The 12,504-nt window shown below is 36.7% G+C and overlaps 1 protein-coding gene across 32 annotated transcripts in view; it reads right to left on the bottom strand.

Moving 5' to 3' along the window:
- RIMS2 (regulating synaptic membrane exocytosis 2) overlaps positions 1–12,504 on the bottom strand; it is a 446,434-nt gene that overhangs the window by 53,720 nt on the left and 380,210 nt on the right. The window lies entirely within an intron of this gene.

The raw sequence follows: 12,504 nt of genomic DNA on the forward strand, positions 1-12,504 counted from the left end.
TCAGTACAGTGCTTCTCACCAAAAAGTGAGAATGCCATTTTAAACAATACACAAAACAATGGAATATTTCTGAAACCCAGGGGAATTTTTTTTTTTAAATCACCAATATATAAAGGCTAAAGTTAATATTTTTCCTTCTTAAACAGATTTTCAAATACATGCAAAAGCTGCTGCTAGAGCTTTAGTGCTCAGCAAATGCCTCTGGAGCAAATTTTTCTGAGTTTACAAAAAATATATACTCCTTTTCCCTTAGGTAAAGAGCAAGTAAGGGAAACAGTAAATGAGAATTTGTATTTCTGTGTCTTATCAGCACTATGCTAACTTACTTGTTAGATGATAACATCACATGCTGTATTTTTTATCAAACTAACACCTCTAAGAATTCAATCAAAGAAAACAGATGACACAGAAGCTAGTTCTCAGTTTCAACATTATCTTGCATGTAAAAAATACTAGAGGTCTAGAAAAAACATTGCTGTGAAGAGCTAGTATCTTCAATTTTATCTTAAGCAAAATTTTACTAAGAATCAGAAAATTAGAGCCCCTTATCCAGTAATGCTATTTTTAATCCAAGTTCTCAAAGGAAATATGATTAATGTGTGCTTTCAGTCAGGCCTCTCTCTTTTCAGTATTTTTTAGAATCAGATAAAATTTGACAGAGCAGTAGGAAACTAAAGCTATTTAGTTTCTAAAACTGCTTTGAAAACAGATCCCTGGAGAGAGACCTTATGAATGCCTCTTTGGGGAAAGATTGCAGAAGAAGTCATTGAATTCCTCCTAGTAGAAGCTCATTCACAGATACAGACTGGTGGGGGAAGTGAATTTTTCACTGCTTGCAGAACAACCTATTTCTGTGATCCATTTTTTCAAAAATAGTACCCAGAAAATCAGTGAGTTCCTGTCATATGGAAAACAGTAATTAATCCATTGTTTTATAAGTGATATTACCATTCAGTAAAGTCCTATATCATCAGTGGAAACAGAAATAGTCTGCATTTTAAGATAAAAGTTACACAGAAAAAAAATGTCACCATTTCCTGAGTTGAATGTGCCTTTGAGGTGCTTTTTTGTGTCCTTTCCAAGATACATAGTTCTATTTAAGTGGAATGGATTACAATAGTTGCCTTTATTAAATAAATCAGTGTGTTTAAAGAGGTTGGTCACTATAGTTTCACTGTGTGGTTAGCTATGAAAGTACTCTGGATTACCAAAGTTTTCTTCTTGGCTGCTGTCTAAAGGCTTCTGTATCACAAAATGTTTTGCTGTGTAGTCCTGCCAGTAATGATGTAGACTTCAGTCAGACACCTTCTCTTGGCCAACTTTTTGAGAAAGGTAGGAAAGGGAATTCAAATGAGGAGAAAGGGATTTAGATTTAAGTGGATATACCAAATACTAGTACAAATGGCTAATGCTAAAAATTCATTCACAAACCTCTATTTTTTCCCCACTTGAGCTCTAAAACTATTTTCTTCAATTAAAGGCTTGAGGGTTTTCCCCTTCTCTAAAAGCAGCAGAGAATACATCTTTGCTACAGTCCTATCCAGCAAACAGCCCTTGGAGAAAGCCATCCCATAGCAGGGACTTTGGTTTTTTGCAATTCCTCTCTTAGCAAAAAAGCTTAGAGAAATACATACTAGAAGAGGTATGTGTGGTTTATAGTGCCTCAAAATAAACCTAGAGTGGTAATGAGCACTTCCTTTATTAGCACTCTGAATCCTTTCTGGCCAACCAAACCCTCATTTACCAATTTTTTTGGCAGATACTTGATACCCTTTCCAGTAGAAACCATCCTTCTACCCAGTCTGCCTTTTGACAGTGCCACAAATTGATTACTCTCAGAAAAACTGGGTTTTGTATGTCAGATTTGGTTCTTTTCTGAGCTAATACATAGGTTGACCTCAGAGTAAACTTTAGAGAGTAAATCATGGAACCTTTTTCCTTAACAGGAAACTGAAATTACTGGAATTACTTTTCTTTATAAGTACATATACACAAATCTAATCTCACATGCATCCAGTTAAATAAGTTCAATAGTATTTTAAAACAGACATTACATAAAACTAATTTATAATGTTGTATGAGTTAATGAATAGATACACAGCAAAAATAGGGTTCTCAAGGTGTCTTATAATAATAATTTTAAAAATACCCTTCAGCAAAGAGAATATACAGCCAGATGCTGGGGTGGGGGGGAGAATAAAATAAAGGGGGAAATAAAACAATTATCCTAGTACAAATAATATGTGCATAATGACATAATAATACCATTATTAGAACCAAAACAAGAACAAAATCAGCACACAGCCCCAGCATGTGGCAGTCCACAGCCTACAGCAAGATCAGAGTGAAGGTGGCAGCCAGGCTATTGCCTTTGGCTTAACAGGACCAAACTATCAACAAGAGCAGGATGAAGGGCAAAGGTCACACAGGAACGTTACTTCCTGCACTATCCCAAAATCCAGCAAACCTCTTAAGAAAACCAAGAGGTACAGACAGGTCTCAGTGTAAATATATTTTCAGACACTTCAGTTTTCCAGTGAAAAAAGAAAAAGGAAATATGCATAAATTTTAGAGGAATACATTCTCAAAGCTAAAGCAGAAAGTCCTTTAAAAAAAACACAAGAGAAAAATAAGACATTAGAAAAGAAATTACAAGTAAGATATCTATATATATTTGTAATTTAAAGCCAATGGTGGAGTATGAGAGCCCTAGCCATTAAACAGTATTTTAAAAAATATACTGTGTTAACCAGCTGAGAAGAGTCAGACTGACAGATACCTGTGATGTCAAAGATATTCTAAAGTTTGCTTATAATACTAGGTTAGGAGAAGCTCCTGACTCCTTTGAATGCAGAGAGGCTCAGAGAGAGACTTTGACAAATTAGAGGTCTGGGAAATCACCAGCCATATGAAGTTTAACAAAGACAAGTGCTGGATTCTGCACCTGGGATGGGGATTGTACGTACAGACTGGGAAGCAAGAATCTGGAGACTGGCACCACAAAAAGGGACCTGGGGGTCACTGACAAGTTGACCATGAGTCAGCAGAGCCCTGGCAGCCAGGAGGGCCAAGCGTGTCCTGGGGGCCATCAGGCACAGCATCACCAGTGGGGCAAGGTTGTCCTGCTGTGCTCTGCTCTGCACTGGGGCAGCCTCACATTGAATGCCAGGGACAGTTTTGGTCACCACAATATAAGAAAGATATAAAGGCATTAGAGGGCACCCAAACAATGGCAACAAACATGGTGAAGGGCCTTGAGGAGAAGCCGTATGAGAAGCAGATCAGGTTACTTGGTCTGTTCACTCTGGAGGAGACTGAGGAGAGACCTCATTATAATCTGGAGCTTCCTTGTGAGGGGAAGAGGAAGGGCAGACACTGATCTCTTCTCTGCGGTCCCAGTGACAGGACCCGAGGGAATGGCCTGAAGCTGTGTCAGGTGAGGTTTAGAGTGGATATCAGGAAAAGGTTCTTCACCCAGAGGGTGGCTGGGCACTGGAACAGCTCCCCAGGGAAGTGGTCCAAGCACCAAGCCTGACAGAGTCCAAGAAGTGTTTGGACAATGCTCTCAGACACATGGTGTGATTCTTGGCGCTGTTCTGTGAAGGGCCAGGAGTTGGACTTCGATGGTAGTTTTGGATGCCTTCCAACTCAGGAGATTCTATGATTCTGTTAAATTTAATATGGTCTTTGTAGCCAATGAAGAGTTCTGTGCCACACCTAGAGCAGTTAATCAAATGTGTTAGGCCTGTTGTCTGGCCTTGACAGCCTGCATACACACAGCAGGCTCGTTTACACTAGCTTACATCCTTCCCAAAACAGGGTTTTATCAGACATTCTGCCTGGAGGAAACTGACCCCAATTTATGCCATCTCCTGAATTGTCCCTGATCTGAATCAGGGGAACCTTATCAGTGCGTCCAGGACAAAGTTATGCCAAAGAGAACACAAGCTGTTCAAACAATATAGATGATCAAGACTATGTCCTGGCCCTATGTTGCTCACTGGTCTAGACATAGCCTTTAATTCCTTGATGAGATTAGAAATCTCAGATTGCTTTCAAATTATGATATTCAACAGCCCAATTCTGACCCATAAGCTTTTGATGAATGCTTTTAAAGAAAAACAGTAAGGAACTCTAAAACTGCTGCTCAAACACAGCTTTCTGGAATTGCAGTGTTAAAGTTTTGGATTTCTTAAAGGCATTAATCTTCACTGCCTTTTGCGGAGACACCTGTTTTCAAAACTGAGAGTGTAATTACTGTCTGGAAAAAATATGCTTTCAAAGTCTTCCAGACTCTTACTACAGCAGATAATCAGAAATTATCTGGTTTTTCTCTCCAGTTTGTTCAATATTTGTACTGAATTACAGAAAGATTAGAAAACACTGCCAGAGAAACTTCCAAAAAACAATGATTAGAATTGGCTACTTGAAAAACAATCAGTTCTGGAATTGTTGCATGGCCAGAGGGGAATTCCGTAAAGTGCCTAAGGAAACCCTCCCAGAAGAGAAGCAGAGAAATAAGTCTTACAAGATCTCTGATTTAGTCTTGGGATCTCCTGCTTTAGGCAGACCATTCCCTTGATATCTGACCAAGATGGAAAGAAACTGTTTGTGAAGTTTGGGTTGAGGAGAGGGAAGATTTCACAGTGTGAAATAATCCTGTCCCAAAGACAGTGAAACTGATTTGAAGCCACTTCACCTGGGACATTATATGGCTTGTAGCTTTTGCACTGGGTAAGATAGTGGGCAAATGTTATAGATCCTAAAGAGGTTCCAGAAAAAAACTTGGTTTACTCAATAGTTTTGGATGCTAGGTAGCGAAAAACAAGTCAGAAGCTTCATCCTACCTCTCTCAGTTTCTGATGGACTTGAATACATTCAAAAATCTTATAAGAAAAGACTATTAGAACAATTTGATACTATTTTTGGCTGTTATATTATCCATGAACCAGGTACAGACACAATAAATTCTCATTGTAACATATGTACTAAATGGAATATCTCATCCTGTTGCCATAGGTAAAAGCCTGCAGTCTTTGGCTGCAGTTTTTTGAATTAGTTGCAGAGTTGGAAGGCATTGTGGTCAGATTTCTGTCCACAGAAACAGAAATATTTTCTAGAAACTGGCTGATTCATACAGTAAGTGCCAAATTTCACCTGGAATCCATTGTTTAGGCCAGAAAACCAAAAAAAAAAAACCCACCCCAAAACACAAACTAAGAACCCCACACTGATATCACGATGCATCTGCCAGCTCAAAATAAGTCCCAGTGACAGAAACCCCAGAGATGACACCCAACTTCATCTTCTCTTTTCACTAACCTGCTAAGTTCTGCAGTAGTAATGATTTATATAACTGCCTTTTACATCAGGCCCTGGCTCTAAACCACACCAGTCTGTGGCAGAAAGCAGCACAGAGAGCAGTACAGAATCCTTATACCCAGTGACTTCATAATCACTAACCAATTACAAAAAACATCAAGATGTAACAGATTTTATCTGTTTCAATGACTGATAGACTAAAATTATTATGAAAAACTTGATTTTTTTTTTCACTTATCAATAAGTACACTTTACTAAAATCAGTGTTATGAAGCATAGGCATTTTTCCAATCCACAATGATGCTAATACTTTTAAATGTGGAGAAGATATGAATACAATCTATTGTACCCTATATTGTAGGTAGGATTTTTGAGGATGCTATTTGTATTTTTCAGTCGTCTTTACAGCAGTATTAGAAATCACAACTTGTAATCTCATTGTTCTGCCATAAACGTGTATCAGAGAATCAGATTTACACAAGTCATTTGGCAGACCTTGCAGGTTTCTTTATTTCTTTATTTCAAAGTCAAAGCAAAATTAATAATATTGCTTTCCAGCTTAGTTCTCTGTTAATGATTCCTAATGAAAATAAGGCATCCATAATAGTGAAAATCCATTTTGCCAACTGTGTAGTACAGCTGTGGGCTGTGATGTCCTAGGGAAAGGATTTTAACAATTTTTGAGTTGTTGTAAACGATATTTTCTAATATATGTCTCCTGTGAGACTGGAAGACCCACTGAAGGCTTTGTTTACTGCTTTTTACAAGCTGAAGATGAATTTTAATGCCATTCTTAATAGACCTGTTAACTCAATCAGAGATGTTCTTATTTTATTAATTCACTGAAGAAATTTAACAAAAACAGCATTATGGGGACAGCTGTGATGTAGGAAATACCATATCCATGGGAACAACGCTTCCGGCCAATACACATACTCATCTGCCAATTCACATCCAAGAGAAACACTGCAGGTTCATAATTATAATGACTTAGTCTCTGGAGATCCACTTGGTCAAAAATTATTCTATTAACTTATAGGTGGTATAAATCTCTAATAGCTACTGGACTGACTTAATTACTAGGTTTATTTTATTGAAATTATAACAAGAAAGTTGGAGGGAAAAAATAGAGCGGTGTTTATGCTCTATTTTGTTATGCATATTGCTATTCAAATAAAACTAGTGGCCACATCTCAAAATATAAATAGCAATATTTTGATATGAAATTTCTTTTTTCAAAGGTCTCTTTCATTGCAAATCATTAATACCTCACCTGCTACAGTACATAGGTTGACTTGAGCTGTTTCCCCCTTTCTGGTAAAGTTGTCCACACTGCTTTATTATTATATATTAATGGAAGTATAACTTCTTTCATGACATCTCTCTCAAAATTTTTTCAAATAGGAACAAATGGCAAAGTCATTTGGGATCAGGGCACTACTTTACTTACAAATCATAGCCAGAGCAAATGAATGATGCAGAAAAAACTCTGTGACGGTGTTTCCAAACACTAGCAGTTGAATTATACACAGAGCTTCAGAGATTTTTGATAAAATTTCTCACCTTCTCTGATAGAAAAATTGACTATTTAAAAAAATAAAAATACATTTGGTATTTTATGTTAATTTCAATTACAATGAAGATTATATTAATATTCATCTAGTGTCAATAAATTTTCAAGTTTTCCTCTACAAAGTTACAGAAAAGCTTTATTACCTTGCTAACAGTAATGAATCTTTGATGAAATCCCTTTCTTTGATACAGTGAACTAAACCAGTTCTTTACTCTGTGTGAATGCAAAAAAAAAGTCTAGTAAGCAAATTAATTGAGGTCTAGAAGTCTTGCATTAGTCAGTTGTCATATTCATTGGTAATAGAAGAAGTCCATATGAGTTCTGAAGGTTTGGCAATAAAATACATTGCAGTCAAAGACCGAGTGAGCTTAGATTAACATCCAAATTCTTTGAGTTTAGAAAGCATCTTCTTTAACCCAGCCTGGCAAAGAAGCAGTTTGTAAAAGCTGGGTAACAACTAACTTGCTAAATTAAAACTGATTATGAGCAACCGGATTTAATCAAGACTGTTCTCTTGCAGAAATGCACCCTTGCATGCACTTAATCTGAAAATTAAATGCTGTGTGCCTGTTCCAACTTGTTGCTTAATTAGTCTTCCAAAAGGGATGGAGGGCCCAATTTTCTGTATTTACACTGCTATGTCACAATCTACACTGCAAACTTGCTTAGTGCTGCTCAGTGTTTTTTCTTGAAGTGCTGAATAGAGCTTTATGAAATGAAAGGCAAGCAGTGAATTGCTAAACCAGACATTACATCCAGTATGTGTCCCAGACCACAAATCACCAGAGAAATAATGTAAAATTGAGTCAGGAAAGTGAGAAAAATTTCAGACTTGAAGGCTGAAATGCTCAAAAAATTTACAGAGGTAAGAGACTTCATGTTTTGCTTGAGGGTGAGAAGTAACATGATTTATCATCTTGCTAAACTGAAACTGCTGTGAGGGAGATTTGCGTAATTAGAAAACTCACTGACAGTTAGAAAACTTTGGAAGATAGACACAGGGGAACTGGACAGGATGCACTACTGAGATTACATTAAGAGAAAAATCACTTAATACACAGGGAAGAGCCAAATGTCTTGAAAGGGCTTTATTTAAATAAATTGCTGTCAGCATATGGATCTCACTGTAGCTTCATCTATACTTCACTCATGAAAGACTTTATTTCTTTGATTAGTACTGCGCAAAGGGAATATGCTCAGGGTCATTTTAACGCTTATGTGCATGTATGTGGCAGTGGCTGTCTAAGGAATAAAACAACTCTAACATTTCCTTCATCCTTGTAAATTCGGGTTGCTTGAGGTCTCTGAAAAATCAGGGTCAGAATAGGCACTGCTAACATCTCCAAAACTCATAGCATGTCTCTGAATTGATCTTCTGGGACTGAGAACTAAATGGACACGAGCAAGAGATCTGAAGCCGTAATTACTTCAACCAAGAGACGTTATCTGGGACATCATGATCTTGCCTGTCTGACTTCTGTCACTTTGACAAAATGAATTTGAGTCACTTTTGGTCTCTAGGGGAAATTATAAAAGCATAGAGAAAATTTAAGACCATCATAAAAAAGAAAATATGAGGAAAGGTGTCTCACATCTTTCTGAACATGAGCCTGAAACCTTTGTTTTTCTGAGCTGGAGAATGCAGGTGGACCAAATGTCCCTGCTGAGACATTGTGTACGTGGCACAACATGCAAGTTTGAAACAACTTTCCTCTTTTTTACCTTGGGCCTCCGTAGGTCTCGTGTTTATGTTATGGCTATCTGGGAAGTGCTGGGCTCTCATTGGTGTTTGTCGGGAAATTTGATTTCCTCCTGGGGCTACCTGATGACACATCCCCCAGCTTGTTTAGCTAGCACCTTATGAACTACAGGAGAAATATGAACACCACACAGGTGCAGTGAAATTACTGAAAATGTTCAGATGTTCGGTCCAAAAACACTAAAATCAGATATATGGGCAATGCCCAACCACTGGAGCATTATCTTTCCATAGCTATTAAGCACACAGTAGTAAAACCAGCACTGGGCCCCTTAGCCTTAGTTAAAGTACAGTACTTGCTAGATGTAGTAGATGTAGCAAATCACTTGCTAGATGGGCCTGGCAATGTGTTTTAAAGGCAATAGCACAAATGCAGCAACTGCATTTTAGAAATACTTCTAAGAAGTAACATGAAGGAGTTTGTTTCTTGGAAGGCTAAATGGTAAGCTTATTAATTACTTTTAATGAAGTACATTTTTAGGAATATGTATTAATTTTACAGAATCTTGTCACTCTTCTATTCAAATAATACTCAGGTAAAAAGAGCGAAAAGATGGCATGACGAAGACAGAGCCATATCTGTCCAATCATAATGTCCAAGAAAGAAAAGCCTTATAAGCTTCAATATTCAATCCCTTGTTTTTATAAGTTTCTATACCACTTCTAGTTTTTGCTGTTGCTATTCTTGTCACCAGGTCTGTCGTGCTCAGTCCTGTACAAATAAAGATAAAAAAGTCTGTCTATTGAAAACCTTATGATTCAATCCAACTTTAAATATTTTTAGAAAAATAATCTTTTTACAACACACTTAAAAGTGCAAAAAGTAATTTCAACATTTATATTTGCTTCAAACCCTCCTTTTAATTTTTTCTTTTATCTCTGCTTCCTTGAATGTCTACAGGGCTTTCTCCCTGCATTTCTTGTGGTTTTGTTTTGTTTAAACTACTGATGCACAGTTTTAAAATAAACTTTAATAACAGGAATGCATCAGTGCTTCGTGGATCACAGGTCAGAGCTGGCTCAGCAGAGGTAAAAGTGCAGGCTTCATTTCATGGAGAGGGAAACAATTTCAAAGATATTGCATTGCAGTCAAAGTAAAAATGTCTGAGTTCCTTGCTGGATGCCTTATATCAAAGCTGCAGACCATTTCAAATTACTTATTTTTACTGTTCACCTGTTACTAATGTGCACTTCCAAATTCATTGATTTATTATATCCCAGCATATCAAAATGAATTTACTAACTATAAAGGAGCCTATATATCTTTTGTATTTACTTCAAAGTAACAGGAAAAAATAAGTCTCCAAGAGTTCTATAGACAGTGACAAATAGAAACAGGTGACTTTACTAGATTTCTTAAATTATTTTTATTCTATTCTCAGTACAGATTTCATAACAAATATATTTGTTCATATAATTCTGTTTGGAACCATTGATCTTCTGCATATTTTTCCATAATATTTTTTCAGTAGCTACAGATAATTTCCTTCTAAATGTCATCTGTGAAAATGTAAAAAACCAAATGGCCAAATTATTGTCCATGTGTGCTGGTACAGACCCAGCAGCTCTATGAATTTACAGCTTTTGAATATTTGCCTCTCTGTAGAAAATTAAAGGTAAAAATCTTACATTAAAAAGTAGTAGCTTTGAATGTATGCTTTAAATGGGAAAGAGTTTTTCAAAAATTCCTAACAGATTCCACCCAGATCAATAATACTAGGAAAATTTTACTGAAAAAACCTTTTTTTTTTTTTTGAGTCCTCTGTTTTTAAAGATACAGATTGGCAATATGTAAGCAGCTCTGCTTATATAGTCATAAGAGTGCAGAAGAGTTATGTTAGAGAGACACAAAACATTGCTGCTTCTTGTTCAAGGACCCAGTGCATCACACCTGCCCCAATTGCCCAGATAATGCAACATTTTGCAGCTGAAAAGAGATGCTGAACATTGTACTGCAACCTGCCATTCTCAGCCCAGGAATGGCAAGATCATTTTGTTGTCATGTTGAAAAAGTTGAAAAAGACCAACATGTTCTGTTGAGAGCTCCAGGAAACTGCATGCTGGCATGCTTTCCCTGAAAACCTGCATGAACATTGACATAACGGACCCAGCTTCTGTCTCCTTCCATGGCAGAAATGACACTGGGTGAACCTTATCTATCTCTCCCTCTCTCTCTCTCTCTCTCTGTTGGAAGCACACGCTACCTATACTGCAATTCTGCTAAAAGACTAATCATGCAGCAGGGAAAATGTCTCAGGCTACCATTTTCTCTTACAAATATGTGGCTTGTTTGGCTACAAAGGTCAGATACAATTAACTTCTTTCATCTAGTAGGGCAGTTCAAGCAGTCATTGAAATATTTTTGAAATAGCTTTAAGAAACCAAACAGTACATAGACATTGAAAATGGATTCTTAGTGTCTGTTACCTTTTGTACAGTTTTTTATATTTTTACCAGAAAAAACACTTTCAAAACCATTACTGGCTTCCATCCCTGTGAAGGAGCTTGCAAAGACTGCATTGACATGCTTTTTCTTCTAGAAAAATACTGCATTTAACTGTTAATAGCTGCAGTCACAGTGCAAGGGTCATAAAACCTGAAATACTAAAATTACAATTTAATTAAAAACTAAGGAACAAATACTCATCAGGAATCAGTTTTAAAACCTACAAATTAAATTCTCTAAGGTCTTTTTTTACTGAACAAACTAGAAATAGGAAGTAAATTTGAAATTAATCTTTATACCTAACAATGGAAGGGGCACAAAAATCATTAGGAACCTTTAGAAAGAGATAAGGTTTTGTATTTGAAGAAATACATTACTTAAATCCATACATTGCACTCAGTTTCCTGCATTTTTAAGTGCTCTGCAAAATTACATCCCAGCTGAATTTTTCTATTACAAATTTTCCTTTCTTGGTTGTGTCATCTTCTTACTTAATCAGCTCTATTCCTTCTACCATCTTTTAGAATTCACTTTATTTTTTTAAATGGGATATCACTGATTCCTTCCAAATACATAGCAAAACTTTGTGACTTGCGCATGCTTTTTATTTCCCATCTCTGCCCTCTCTGTCCACCCACACAGACAATTTCTTTGTCTACTCTCTCACCATTTCAAATGACAGATACTGCAGTGTTTTCCTCCAGCCCTGGCAATTTACCCAATAACCCCTTCCAGGATACTAGAGAAAAGGTAAGTTTCATAGCCTTTCTATTTGGTTGTCACATCTTCCTCCACACATCAGTAAAAAGTTACACTCTCTTTTACACAGTTGTACATAATTCTTCTTTATTTCCTAGTATCTTAGCACTTGTTCTTTATCCCATTTATCGTCTCTCATTCAAGACTGAAAGATCAACTCCTGATCATCAAACCTGTCCCTCATCCACTTGATATATTTTTAACAAGCACCTCATGTTTTGTTCTCATTGTCTTGAATGCTTGAAAACGTCTCTCCAGAAACATTCACAAAGATACCTTATTTTCTCTCCACAAATCTCCTCTCAGTATTCATTCTCTGTTGTCAAGATGTTCCCAACACTGTGTTGTACCTATCTCCTGTGGAACATCTCTTTGTTCTTCTGCACTTCCCTCTCTGGACTCATATGTTATTTCATTATTTAGGCTCTGTGTGCTTGGAACAGAAGTTTTATTTTTCTACTGTATTTCAACAGTGAAATCCTGCTCTGTCACTACATTTGCCGTGCATTCACATGGTAAAACAAAACTATTGAGACTATCAGAATTAATGCTTGGGATTGATATTTAAAAAAAATATTAAGAAAGGATTAAGAAAGGATAAAATTTAGAGCAGTCTTAAACAGATTAAGTTCAATAAAAGGTATT

Source organism: Anomalospiza imberbis, chromosome 1, assembly GCF_031753505.1.
Source record: "Anomalospiza imberbis isolate Cuckoo-Finch-1a 21T00152 chromosome 1, ASM3175350v1, whole genome shotgun sequence".
Classification (NCBI taxonomy): Eukaryota; Metazoa; Chordata; class Aves; order Passeriformes; family Viduidae; genus Anomalospiza; species Anomalospiza imberbis.